General features: G+C 50.4%; 1 protein-coding gene across 1 annotated transcript in view; it reads left to right on the forward strand.

Moving 5' to 3' along the window:
• The first annotated feature begins 4,954 nt into the window (after window positions 1–4,954).
• LOC112119437 (acetylcholinesterase-like) overlaps window positions 4,955–12,428 on the forward strand; it is a 15,103-nt gene continuing 7,629 nt past the window's right edge. The window contains exon 1 of the mRNA XM_024218104.2: window positions 4,955–5,041. The gene's annotated coding sequence lies outside the window, so the exon portion shown is untranslated. The remainder of the gene's footprint in view (window positions 5,042–12,428) is intronic.

Below are 12,428 nucleotides of genomic sequence, written 5' to 3' on the forward strand. Positions count from 1 at the left end.
ATGGGCGAGTGAAGGAAAAAGCTGAGATTCTCTCCAAGGCCCCGAGAGCCCCCCAGTTCTGCCCCATTTCACCCAGGTCAGGGTTGTGTCAGTCATGGCCTCCTTCCTCCCTGATAGAGGCTTATTAATGAGTCAATTTCCTGAGTGTTGAGGTGATACGTGGAAGCAGAATTGGCCCCTCTGCTTTGGGGGATTTGGCCCCCAGTTTCAGATCAAATCATTATTATTTATTTCTGCCATTCCCTCTTCAAGGATTCTTTATTTCCCAGCTCTCAATTCTCCTTCTTTATTCTAACACAGGAGGAGATGGGGAGTAGAAAGGAGGAGAATTGTCTGCCAGAAGCGGAATGACATGGGAGGTTCTTGGGAAGGTTGGAAGGGAATGTTTGCCAATGTTCTGAGCAAGTAGAAACCCATGAGAGTCAAGGCGAATCAGAAGGCAGGAAAAAATCTCTCGAGAGGAGCCAGAGGGGTAAAGTCACTTCCACGGGCAGAGCTCTCGGGAGAACTAAAAATACTCAGGCTCGTCAAAGAACCAGCAGTGGAGAGAAACCCTATAGCTTTAGTTGGAGATCAACCCTTTTTAGACCTCAAAGAACCCACACAGGAGAGAAACCTAACAAATGTGATGGCTATCAGAAGAGCTTCAGTGTGAACACAAACCTTCTTACACACACACACAAGAGGACCCCCAGGGCGGAAAACCCCTATAAATGCCTCAAGTGTGGGAAAGGCTTTGATCTGAGCTCAGACCTTATGAGACATCAGAGAATCTTTACAGGATATAAACCCTATAAGTGCCCCAGCTGTGGGAAAACCTATTGTGAGCTCAGACCTGGTCATAGTTCAGAAAACCCACAGGAGAGAGACCCTATAAGTGCCCTGACTGTGGGGGGAAAGTTTTAACATGAGCTCAATCCTTATGAAACACCAGAGACCCCACAAGACAAAAAGACCCCACATGTTCCCTGACTGCAGGGAAAGTGTCATTGTCAACTTGGCCTTCGTTAGACACCAAAGACTCCACCCAAGAGGGAAACCCTACAAGTGTCCTGACTGTGGGAAAAACTGCTGGTGTCATTCATTCCTTGTGACACATCAGGGAACCTAAAGAGAGAGACTCTGTAAATGCCCCAAACGTGAGAAAACTTCACTTGCTTCTCAGACCTCATTATGCATCAGAGAATCCACACAGAAGAGAGCCCCTTTAAATGTAGTGAGTGCAGAAAAAGTTCCCAGTCTAATATGCTTCTTATCAGACATCAGAGCACCCACAGCAGGCAGAGACCTTATCCCTGCCCTGACTGAGGGAAAAGCTTTTGTCAGAGCTTACCCCATATTACCCAGCAGAGAAATCACACGTGAGAGATGCTCACACTAGGTTTTTATCTGGTGGCTCTGCAAAATCTACACAAAATCTGGGGGTTATGGCACCTCCGGTTGCTTGGGGGCATTGAGAGATGGGGGATCTGTAAGGCGTGATGGTGGGGGCTGGGGAACAGAGGGGAATATCTGGAAGTTGGATTGTTGCTGAGTGGTCACAACCCATTGGAGAAGGATCTTGGGTTCTGATGGGTGGATTATTTAGGGACTAGGATGGGAGATGACAGGGATAACTGATGTCAGAGCCGGTCCATGGGCAGCTGATATGTACTGGTCAGTTACCATGTTGCGGTCAGGAGATGTGTAGCAGAGTTGGGATCGAGCCAGGTCAGGATACCAGGAATTCAGGGGCAGGTTACAAACTGAAGGCAAGTAATGGGGTTGGGGACAAACCGGGGTCAGGAGCTGGAGTCCAAGGCTCACGATAAAACAAGGTATGGAGCAGAAGCAAGCAAGCAATATCTGCATCATTGCTCAGATAGTTCCCTCTGATGGCTCCCTGGTTTACATACTGGCAGAGGCCAATCTGTGAGCTGCCACTCAGGCCCTGCTGGTCAGCATGTCCTGCAGTGTTTAGTTTCCAGGGTGACCAGCAAAACTCCAGTGGCAATGTGGAAGCACTGGAGGCCCAGAACCTCCACAGTAGCAGATTCTAATCTCATAGGTTCTTTCACTTGAAAATTTTCCATTCTCCCAAGAGATTGAAAAGCAACATGCCCCCACACTTCCACCCAACTCACCCTGTGCCACAACACCCGAGCAGGGACCTCAGCGCTGTTAAAACAGATGAAGTTCCCCAAGGCACAGGCTGTGGAAGAGTCCAACGTGCCAACCTGTTGCTTCCAGAGAATTCGAGGTTGGAGATCAGGTTTGTGCTAGAGGAGATATTGGAGGAAGCTGGGACGCGTGGTGCTTTTCGGTATCTGTTAGAGACAGAAGCAAAAGCCCTACAGCACGCCGGCACCGTACTCAACGCAAAGGCGGCAAGGTCCACGGGAAACTTTCCCCGTCTCATGCCCAGGCTTTTAAGGTTTCGTTGAGTGGGATCCTGAGGCCACCTTTAGTGTCACTAAAAGTTTTTGTTTGTGTTCATATTTAGCGATAGAGGTGCTGATCCGCTGTGGCTCCAGATTAAACCACTGGGAGCTGCAGTTCTGCAAAGGAGCAGCAAGGTGCATCCAGCTTGGACTCAAGAATGTCGGCCCCCCTGAATGATGGGCTCCTGAACATTGCGGCTGGAAACCCTGTCTGCTCACTGAGGTCAGCGAATAAAGCAGGGTGGATAAATGCCAACGTTATTTTAAAAATGATTTTATTTCAATTGTCTTTTTATTTAAATAATTACTCTTTTAAAAACCTATCAAAAATCAAATGTGAAGTGATGATAACCTACAGTAAGGCCTTACTTTACCATCCCATCTATTAAATACATTTAAATTAAATAAAAATATTAATAAGCAACATACATTTGATGCTGAAGTTTTAAATAAAGTTGAACAGCTGGACTGATGGAAGTAATTGATTAGGCACCATAACCAGCATTTGTTGAAGTGCTAAACCAGATTTTAACACTTCTTTGGCAGGTGCAGAGAGAACATTTTCTTCCTTTCAGTTTATTCAACTAGTTCAGTTCAATGATTAAGAACATAAGAGTGGCCAGACTGGGTCAGACCAAAGGTCCATCTAGCCCAGTATCCTGTCTACCGACAGTGGCCAATGCCAGGTGCCCCAGAAGGAATGAACACAACAGGTAATCGTCCTGTGATCCATCCCCTGTTGCCCATTCCCAGCTTCTGGCAAACAGAGGCTAGGGACATTAGTTCATTCAATGTTAAGAAAATGATTGGGAGTTGAAAAAGCAAGAAAACTTTTTGTCCCCTCTTCCAACCTATGAATACAAATGAGGTGTCACAGGGTGAGATCTACTAGTTCTGAAACCTTGAAGGGCAGAGTGACCAGAAACAATCAGTTCAGTTCACTACCTATAGATCACACTTCCTTTGTTTAATAAGTCAGTTGTTTATCAAAACAGTTCTTGCATTAAAAGCTTTTTTTTTCTCCTCATGTTGAAGGTAGTTTTATTTAACTAATAAAAAAGTGCTGGTTTTGTGCAGTTGTAACTGAATTCCAATTTCCAGCCAAATACAGCTGGACACAAATCATGAGTAAAATATTAATCATCTAGTAAATAAGAAATGCTTCATTCTCCATTTTCTAACATACGAAAAAAAGTACAAAGAAGAATCTAAATGTATGTTAACTAATTGCTCAAATAAATGTTTTTGCTAACTGGTGGGTTACACTGTATCTATACACAAGTACTAAATTTAATGTAAAGGCTACATTTAATTACATATCAACAGGTTTTAATGGGTACCAATCAATGAGAATCAACCTTTCTTTAGGAAAGTAACTAAAAAGTTAAAATGCAAAGTGAGATTAAAACTGATCAGTAAAATCAAGGTTTTAGTGATGTCAATTACTTTTATTTAAATCAGTCCACCCTGGAATAAAGCCCCTGATTATTCCCTGGAAAGAGAGACAGAGATGGGGCAATTTCCACAGATATACACCCAGTGGGATCCATGTCAATCAGTCCTGGATTAAAGCAGTTCCAGCAGGTTTGTAAGACCCTCCAAGCTGCTCCGTTTCCCACAGATGTATTTCCCTTCTGAGAACTACAGACTAGAATGTAACAGACCACTTCAAGGTCCTCTTAGTGCTTCAGATCATTGGGGAAGTAACATTTGTCAACACAGTTTTTCAACTTTATATAATGTATTAGAAATAAAGCTAAGTTGAAAAGGAAATAAGCATATTAATAATAGACTAATAAAGAGGTCCAGTTAATAACAGAATGATTCATAATAACGTGAATCAACCATTAATTATTAGCTGAATCAGATCAATATATCAGACCATTCCCACGTGGACTCTAGCAGTGTGGCATGGCAGCAGTTCATTTAGCTATCAGCCCAGGCAATGGGGTGTTTTGCCAATTAGGTCTAAGCTTGTACTCCAGCCAAAGGCTTGATGCAGAAGTGAAAGAACCAAGCCCCAAGACACAGCTAATGTGTGGATCATAATTTAAATTGCTAGCAATCAGCTGTTTCTGCCCAGATTTCATGTTTCGATGATCCCCTTATTCACTGAGTGAGCAGCATCTGACCTAGGAAGCTCGGCCACTGAGCAGAGAGAGAAAGCAAGCAGCCTCCCCTCCCTTAGCAATACACAGAGCCCTCTGATAGCAACTCTGTATTGCTGTGGGATTTTAAAAGCTGCTGTGTCCCACCCCAGAGGTGGCTGCATTAGGGATCCCTGAGCAGCATTGGCTGTTAACTAGCTGCCATACCCCACCTCAGAGCTACTTGCCCACCAGTTACCACAGATCTTCTCTTTCTGCAAGCCACCAGTTGTTTATCTATGTTTTCCCAGTCACCGACCCCTGCTCTGGGCTCCCCTGCAGTCTGGACCTTATCTCCTCCTCCCACACAGGCTGAGCCCAGTGGGGTTGGTGCTCTCGGGATAAACAATCCCCCAGTGACTGCTCCCTGGCTGTTATTCCAGTATCAGAAGACTCCTGAGGTCTCCCATTCCCATTCAGGTTGAGCTGTGAAACAGAGAGAGCGGCCCAACTTGCAACTGGGGAACTAGGAAGGTGAGTGTTTGGTTTCCACCAGCTCTGAGACAGGCACCCCAGGTCCAAATGGTTTAACTACATCTCAGAAGGACTGAACCTGGAATCTCTTCCCCTCCCAAAGCAATTCCCTTACACAGCATTTCAAGCTGCTTTAAGGGCTGGGAATAGTATATTTTCTAAATCCCAGCCCCCCCTGCTCTACCCTACTAGACTCCACTCCCACCCAATAGCTGGGGATAGAACCCAGGAGTCTGGGTTCCCAGCCTCCCCCCATTTCCAATCCACTACCCCACACTCCATTCCTAAAGCCAGGAATAGAACCCAGGAGTCCTGTCTCCCACTCCCCCCTGCTCTAACCTGCTAGACTCCCCTCCCCAAGCTGTGATAGAATCCAGGAGTCCTGATTTATATTCCCCTTACCTGTAACCACAACACCAAATCTTCCTCCTCCTCCACCCAAAGCTGGGGTTCAAGTCACAATAAGGATACCTGAGCTGTACACTGGGAGTCAGGACTCGTGGTTTCTCTCCCTGGCTCTGGGAGGGGAGTGAGGTAGAGTGGAATGGTTAAAGAAGGGGGGCTGGGTGTTCAGGACTCCTGGGTCCTCCTATCCCCGGCTCTAGGCCACCACATAGCATCCAAAGGGTATGTTCATCCCCAAAGTGCATCAGCCCTGCTCTGGTAGGACCCTCCTTCTGCATGGGTGAGGGGATTTCAGACTCCCTGGCTCATTTCTCTCTCTATGCTCTCTCATTTTCACTGTGCTGGCTCAGGGGAGCTGAGATGCAGGAGGGGGTGAGAGCTCCAGCTGGGGGTGCGGGCTCCAGAGTGAGGCCAGAAATGAGGAGTTCAGAAGGTGGGAGGGGGCTCCAGTCTGAGGCAGTGGGTTGGGATGCGAGAGGGGGTGAGGGCTCCGGCTGGGGGTGTGGGCTCTGGGTTGGGGCCAGGGATGATGGATTTGAGGTGCAGGAGGGGGCTCTGGGCTGGGATCAAGGGGTTCAGAGGGCAGGAGGGGGATCAGGGCTGGGGCTGGGCAGGGGGTTGGGTCCCAGGAGGGGGTCAAGGTGCAGGCTCCGGACAGCGCTTACCTCAAGCAGCTCCCGGAAGCAGCGGCACGGCCCACTCCGGCTCCTAAGTGGAGGCATGGCCAAGCGGCTCTGCGCCCTGCCCCGTCCACAGGCGCCGCCCCCGCAGCTCCCATTGGCCATGGTTCCTGGCCAATGGGAGCTGCGGGGGCAGCACTTGGGGCGGGAGCAGCATGCGGAGCCCCCTGGCTGCCCCTATCCGTAGGAGCTGGAGGGGGGACATGCCTCTGCTTCCCGGGAGCCATGCGGCGCGGAAGCTAGCAGGGAGCCTGCCAGCCCCGTTGTGTGGTGCCGCCAATCAGACAGTCAATGGCCCAGTCAACGATGCTGACCGGAGCCGCCAGGATCCCTTTTCAACTGGTCAAAAACCGAACACCTGGTCACCCTACGCTTCCCTGATGTGAAAGGGCCTCTCCCCTGTAGCAGAGAGCTGGGTAAAGGATGGAGCCAAGCTGTGAGTGCAGCACAGACCTGGAGTTACTGACTGGGGGGGGGGGGGGTTTCTTAAAGGGGATCAGGGATGGTTAAGGGGACTCCTGCCCTAAGTTCCCTCTAAGCTGCGCGGCCGCATGGCCATGCAGCAGCCTATTAAGCGTCGCACAGGCGCTCAGGGCTGCGGCGGGGAGAGATGCCTCTCCCCCAGCCAAGGAGCTGACACAGCTGGGGGAAAGATTCCCCTCCCCCGGCCCCAATGCAGCCAGGCCCGGACCTGCTATAGCCAGGGAAGAAGCGCCCATCCCTCGGCCCCAACCCAGCCCAGCCCCGCCCTGGACCTGCTGCAGATGGGGAAGAGGCGCACCTCCCCTGGCCCCAACCCAGCCCAGTCCCCAACCTGCCATGGCGGGGAAGAGGCGCCTATCTCGCGGCCCCAGCCCCAGAGCTGATGCAGCAGGGAGAGGTGACTCAGCCCTCCAGCCTAGGTGCTGCTGTGGGGAGAGAGAGCTGGGGGGAGTCCTCTCTCCCCACTGTAGCCCCAGGGCAGCCTGCACCCTAAGCCCCTCATCCCCGGCCCCACCCCAGAGCCCGCACTCCCAGCCAGAGCCCTCATCTCCTGCACCCCAACCCTCTGCCCCAGCCCTGAGCCCCCTCCCACACTCCGAACTCCTCGGCCTCACCCCCGCCACATGAATTTTGTTATGTGCACCAATATGGAGGTGAGGTGTCACACATCACCTCCATATTGGTGCACATAACAAAATTCATTCTGCACATGCATGGGAAAAATTAGAGGGAGCACTGCTGAGTCCTACCTATAGGGGCCTCTTCTCTGGGGGATGCACCAGGACTTCTAATGTAGCATCCTGAGACAGACTTGCCAAGTGTCACACATGCCGTTGGTCTGTCCCGTAGGGTTGGTAAAAATGTCACACTTCGTTTGAGAGAAAAGATGGGTGAGGTAATATCTCTTATTGGACCAATAAGCACGGGTGGTTTGAGCATTGGCCTGCTAAACCCAGGGTTATGAATTCAATCCTTGAGGGGGCCACCTAGGGGTCTGGGGATTGGTTCTGCTTTGAGCAGGGGGTTGGACTAGATGACCTCCTGAGGTCCCTTCCAACCCTGATATTCTATGAACTTCTGATGGGAAGAGAATAGGGATTTCCTCCTCCCCCAGGTGATCAACTAGCACAGTGTTGCCAATTTAGTTGTTTTCCAACTAGATCTAGTTGTTTTAAAACTTTTCTAGTTGGAAAAAAATTCCATGTAGTTGTTGGTTGGAAATTTGAATTGAAATTGAAACATTAATACACACTTTAAAGGCATACATATGATAAACTAGTTGTGTCTGAAAAAAGCATAATAGGTTTGGAAAGTATGAACAGACAAGCTTCCTCACACAGCTGTCAGCACATTCATTTCGGGGATGTTGGCCCACCTAATAATTTCAAATGAAGTTTTCTAAACAGCAATAAATCATCAGAAATTCAAACACTGATGTTTATTGGTGTTTTGTAATGTTTAAAATGTGGGGCCGGGAGTTAGTGCCAAATCACCTTGCCCATGAAAACATACAGCCCATCTTCACCCTCACGGTCTCACCCCTCGGCCCTCACCCCCTGGAAATTCAAACACCCCCTCTAATTTCAATTCCCAGGGGGAAACACAGAGAGAGACAAGCTTTTGAGCTCCACAGAACTCTTCTTCAGGGCTGGGAGAGGCTCTCATAGCTAAATGCAAATTGGAACAGATTGTTTAGCATATGCAGTTAACCCATATTGTAAGGGACCATTCAAGGTAGAGTCGCCTTTTAACACCTCATAGGACAAAAAGGGGAGTTAATGGGTTACAGATTGTTGTAATAAGCCATAAATCCAGTGTGTCTGGTCAGTCCATGATTTTTAGTGTCTAGCAGAGTAATGAATTTAAGTTCCCAGGCTTGTCTTTTGAAAGTTTTGTGCAGGTTTCCTTTGAGGAGGAGAACTGATAGGTCACCTGGGGAAGGCAATTATTTTTTGGCAAAGGTCCAAATTTCTTGGTCAAGCAAGGGATAGTCAAGGTCCAGACTCCAGAGAAAATAATAAAAAAACAACAACAATAATGATAATAAGTAAATACAAAGATTTCAGGATCCATTTTAAAGCATCTGGTGGTCCGGATTTGGCCTGCTGTCCACCTATTAACTACCCCTGGGTCAGACACACAGTGATCGCTTTGTGACAAGGGTTCACCCACAGGTGATAATTGGACTGACAAAGCTACAGCTACACTGCATACACCTGGTTTGAGGGAGACAGACTCCCCCACACTGTGCCCAGTAGCTGAGGGGAAAGGTGCACCCAGCTAAAGAGTAAGGAACTTTAATCCTACTTCTTCTACACAATGTTCTTAATGCTCCTCTGAGAGTCACAGCTTTGTTCACCAATTCCTCCCATCCCAACTTTAGGGGAGCTATAAACTAGCACTTGCCCATTCCCCCCATTATGTTAGCTGTAACTGGACATCTGTCAGGTGGGGGATTCCCGGGGTTGGGAGAGGGGTTCCCAGAGTTAGTCCCTGGAACAAGCACCACACTTAACAACAGCGTGACACTGTTCCCTAAGCCAGGAGCACAGCCAAGTCAGGATCTCTAGCAGGGGTTACACAGACTTGGCACAGCACACAGTCAACCGGATCTTCTCTCCCACTCACGTCGTCTAGACACACACACAGACTCACTGCTCCATGCCAATGCAATACCCGCCCCATGTGCACTCTGGTCCAGCTGGCGGTGAGCGCAGAACAATGTGTTAGTTACAAGGTCTCCGCTCTAGGCTATGAGGTTATAACATTCCCCACCCTTTAGCCTGTAGTTACTAGATTTAGTGTTTGACTGGCACTTCCCCCAGCCAATCAGGTTTGTGCAGAGTAGCAGATGGAGAAGAGACAGGAATGTGCTGTCTCGCAAGCACCGCACAAATTCACATCAAGGAGAGCTAGGAAAAGAACCCAGGTCCCTACAAGAACCAAACATCCACTATTTTGCAACAACACCTTTCATTGGAAAGGGGCCACATTATCTGCTTTCCCTGCTAACACAAGGTGGCTCTTTTTGTCCAGGGGTAGTGTCCCCCTGGGACCAAACCAACCTGACCTATCCCGAACAAAATCTGCTGGTTTCTGTGCCATTCTGTGCCCAACACAAGGCTAAACCATTTTTCTTCTTCTGCCAATATGCTCATTGGGTTAGGTGGAGCTGTATTGATACAGGGATTAGTTGCAATAAGTAGCCAGAGCTTGCCCTGGCATCACAGAAGAGCCAGGGCAGCAGTTAGAGGGATCCCCCCCTTTTTATAATTAGGGTGATGCAGTGTCCCTATAGACACTGCCTAACTTACACCCCCTCCTGTTGGCTGCCAGCCTTGTCAGTTTCAGGGCTGCCTCTGGCTCAGAGCAGCAGCTGGGACTCACAGCTGGAGCCCTGAAATTTACAAGAATGTCAATTTCAGGGCTGGTAGGCTCCCTGCTGTGACATTGAGCCTGTGGTGGGCTCACAGCTGCCCCCCGCCAGGTGTCAGCTAGGCAATGGAGGCTGCTCACCTCCTGAGCCTGGGGCAGGGCTCAATTTGACATTCTTGTCAATTTCACAGCTCCAGCTGTGAGTCCTCCACTGCTGCTCTGAGCAGAAGGCAGCTGGGAAATTCACTGCTGGGAGGCTCCCTGCTGTGAAATTGAGCCGGAGCCACCTGGGTGGCCCGGGGGCTCCAGCTGTGAGCCCTGTGTGGCTGTCAGTGTCCCACAATGCTCCACTTCAGTCGGTGCAAGCGTTCCTGGTGAGGATGTGCGCCACCAGCAGAAGGAGGGTAGTGCAGACACCCAGAGCCCATTGAATTACTGCGGCGGCTTTCGATCGACCTAAATTAAGTCAAGCTAATTGTGTAGTGTAGACAACCCCTTAGTGTGCATGAGAGTTTTTAAAAAAAAAAACCCATAGAGTTGCAGGGCTGCTATTATGGCTGTGAGAGGCACCTCCCCACGCTGACACTTCGCTAGGTGTGCCGGAAGATGGAGGAATATTAAAAACGTGTCACCCCTTTCTGACACCCCTCTTGCTGACTGTTAGTGCCCACCAGATGCCCACTGGCATTCACAGAGTGCTATGCACCATTCCTGCCCTCTTTCTGTGCATCTCTCCCAGTTTCCCTGAGGGCGGTTTAGGCTAACCGAAAGTGGTGGCTCACAGGGAATCCCTAGAACAAGGAGGAATGGATAGGACATCTGTCAAGTCCTTGCCGGTTTGTCTGCAGTTGGCAAAGTGGATGTGCCACTCGCTAGTTCATGTTAGCTAAATTAGGCCTATATACCACCCCCTCCTGCCTCCCAGGCTATGGGGAGGTGGTGGGGCTGGGAGGAATGCCTGCTCCAGTTGGAGGCAGCAAGGGATGGAGAGTGGAGATGTGGAGATCTGGAGTCCCTTCCTCAGATCTCCATCATGGCAGGCTTGGAGAGGCTGTGGAGTGGCCCTTTAATCTAGATGAGGGGGGTCTCCGCTAAATGAGAACCCCCTCTGGAGATGGTACAGCCTGAGACAATAGGCAGAGGGTGCTCCCAATCACTCCCCTCTTCCAGTCTCGGGGTGAGGGTTATGTGCAGAGGCGCTGACTTCACCAGTTCCCGGGGGGTGCTCGACCTCTGCTCTGCCCCAGGCCCCGCCTCCACTCCACTCCTTCCCCCAGCCCTGCCTCTTCCCATCCCCACTCTGCTGCTTCCCGCCCCCACCCCATTCCACCCCCTCCCCTGCTTCTTCCTGCTCCTGCTCCTCCCCACCTTGTGCCTCCTACAGGCTGCTGAACAGCTGATCACGGTGGGCGGGAGGCACTGGGAGGGAGTGGGAGGAGCTGATTGATGGGGCCCGCCAGCGGGCCAGAGGGCTGGGGAGTGAGACACTGATCCACGGGGCTCCTGGTGGGTGCTGAGCACCCACTATTTTTTTCCATGGATGCTCCAGCCCCAGAGCACCCACGGAGTCAGTGCCTATGGCTATGTGCCGGGTGCGCTGGTTCCCAGGGTTTAGCACAGCTCCAGCCTGCATTGCTTAGTGCTCCCTGGCAGGAATTCAGCGAGCATAGGCGCCGACTCCGTGGGTGCTCCGGGGCTGGAGCACCCACAGGGAAAAATTAGTGGGTGCTCTGCACCCACCAGCAGCCAAGCTCCCCCCTGCCCCCTACCTCCTCCCCTGAGCATGTCATGTCCCCGCTCCTCCACCTACCTCCCAGCACTTGCTGCTGCCAAACAGCTGTAGCAAGCTCCGGGGGGGAGGAGCGGGAACGTGGCTTGCTCAGGGGAAGAGGCGGGGCCGGGGCAGGGACTTTGGGGAAGGGGTTGGAATGGGGGTGGGAGGGGGCGGGGCAGGGGTGGAGTTGGGACAGGGCCGGGGGCAGAGGGGGGTTGAGCACCCACCGGTGCCAGAAGAAGTTGGCGCCTATGTCAGTGAGTGTATCCCAGTAGAGAACAAACTCATCCTAGCTGGTTCTCCTGCACGGCTGCGGTGGTGCCATTTTCAATGTCATAGAATTTAAGGCCACTAGATCACCCAGACCAGGGGTCGGCAACCTCTCAGAAGTGATGTGCCGAATCTTCATTTATTCACTCTGATTTAAGGTTTCACGTGCCAGTAATACATTTTAACACTTTTAGAAGGTCTCTCTCTATAAGTCTATAATATATAACTAAACTATTGTTAAAAGCAACAGAGGGTCCTGTGACACCTTTAAGACTAACAGAAGTATTGGGAGCATAAGCTTTCGTGGGGAAGAACCTCACTTCTTCAGATGCATCACTTGCATCTGAAGAAGTGAGGTTCTTACCCACGAAAGCTTATGCTCCCAATACTTCTGTTAGTC

The sequence above is a fragment of the Terrapene carolina genome, unplaced genomic scaffold (genome assembly GCF_002925995.2).
Source record: "Terrapene carolina triunguis isolate 2854851 unplaced genomic scaffold, T_m_triunguis-2.0 Scaffold421, whole genome shotgun sequence".
NCBI lineage: Eukaryota > Metazoa > Chordata > Testudines > Emydidae > Terrapene > Terrapene triunguis.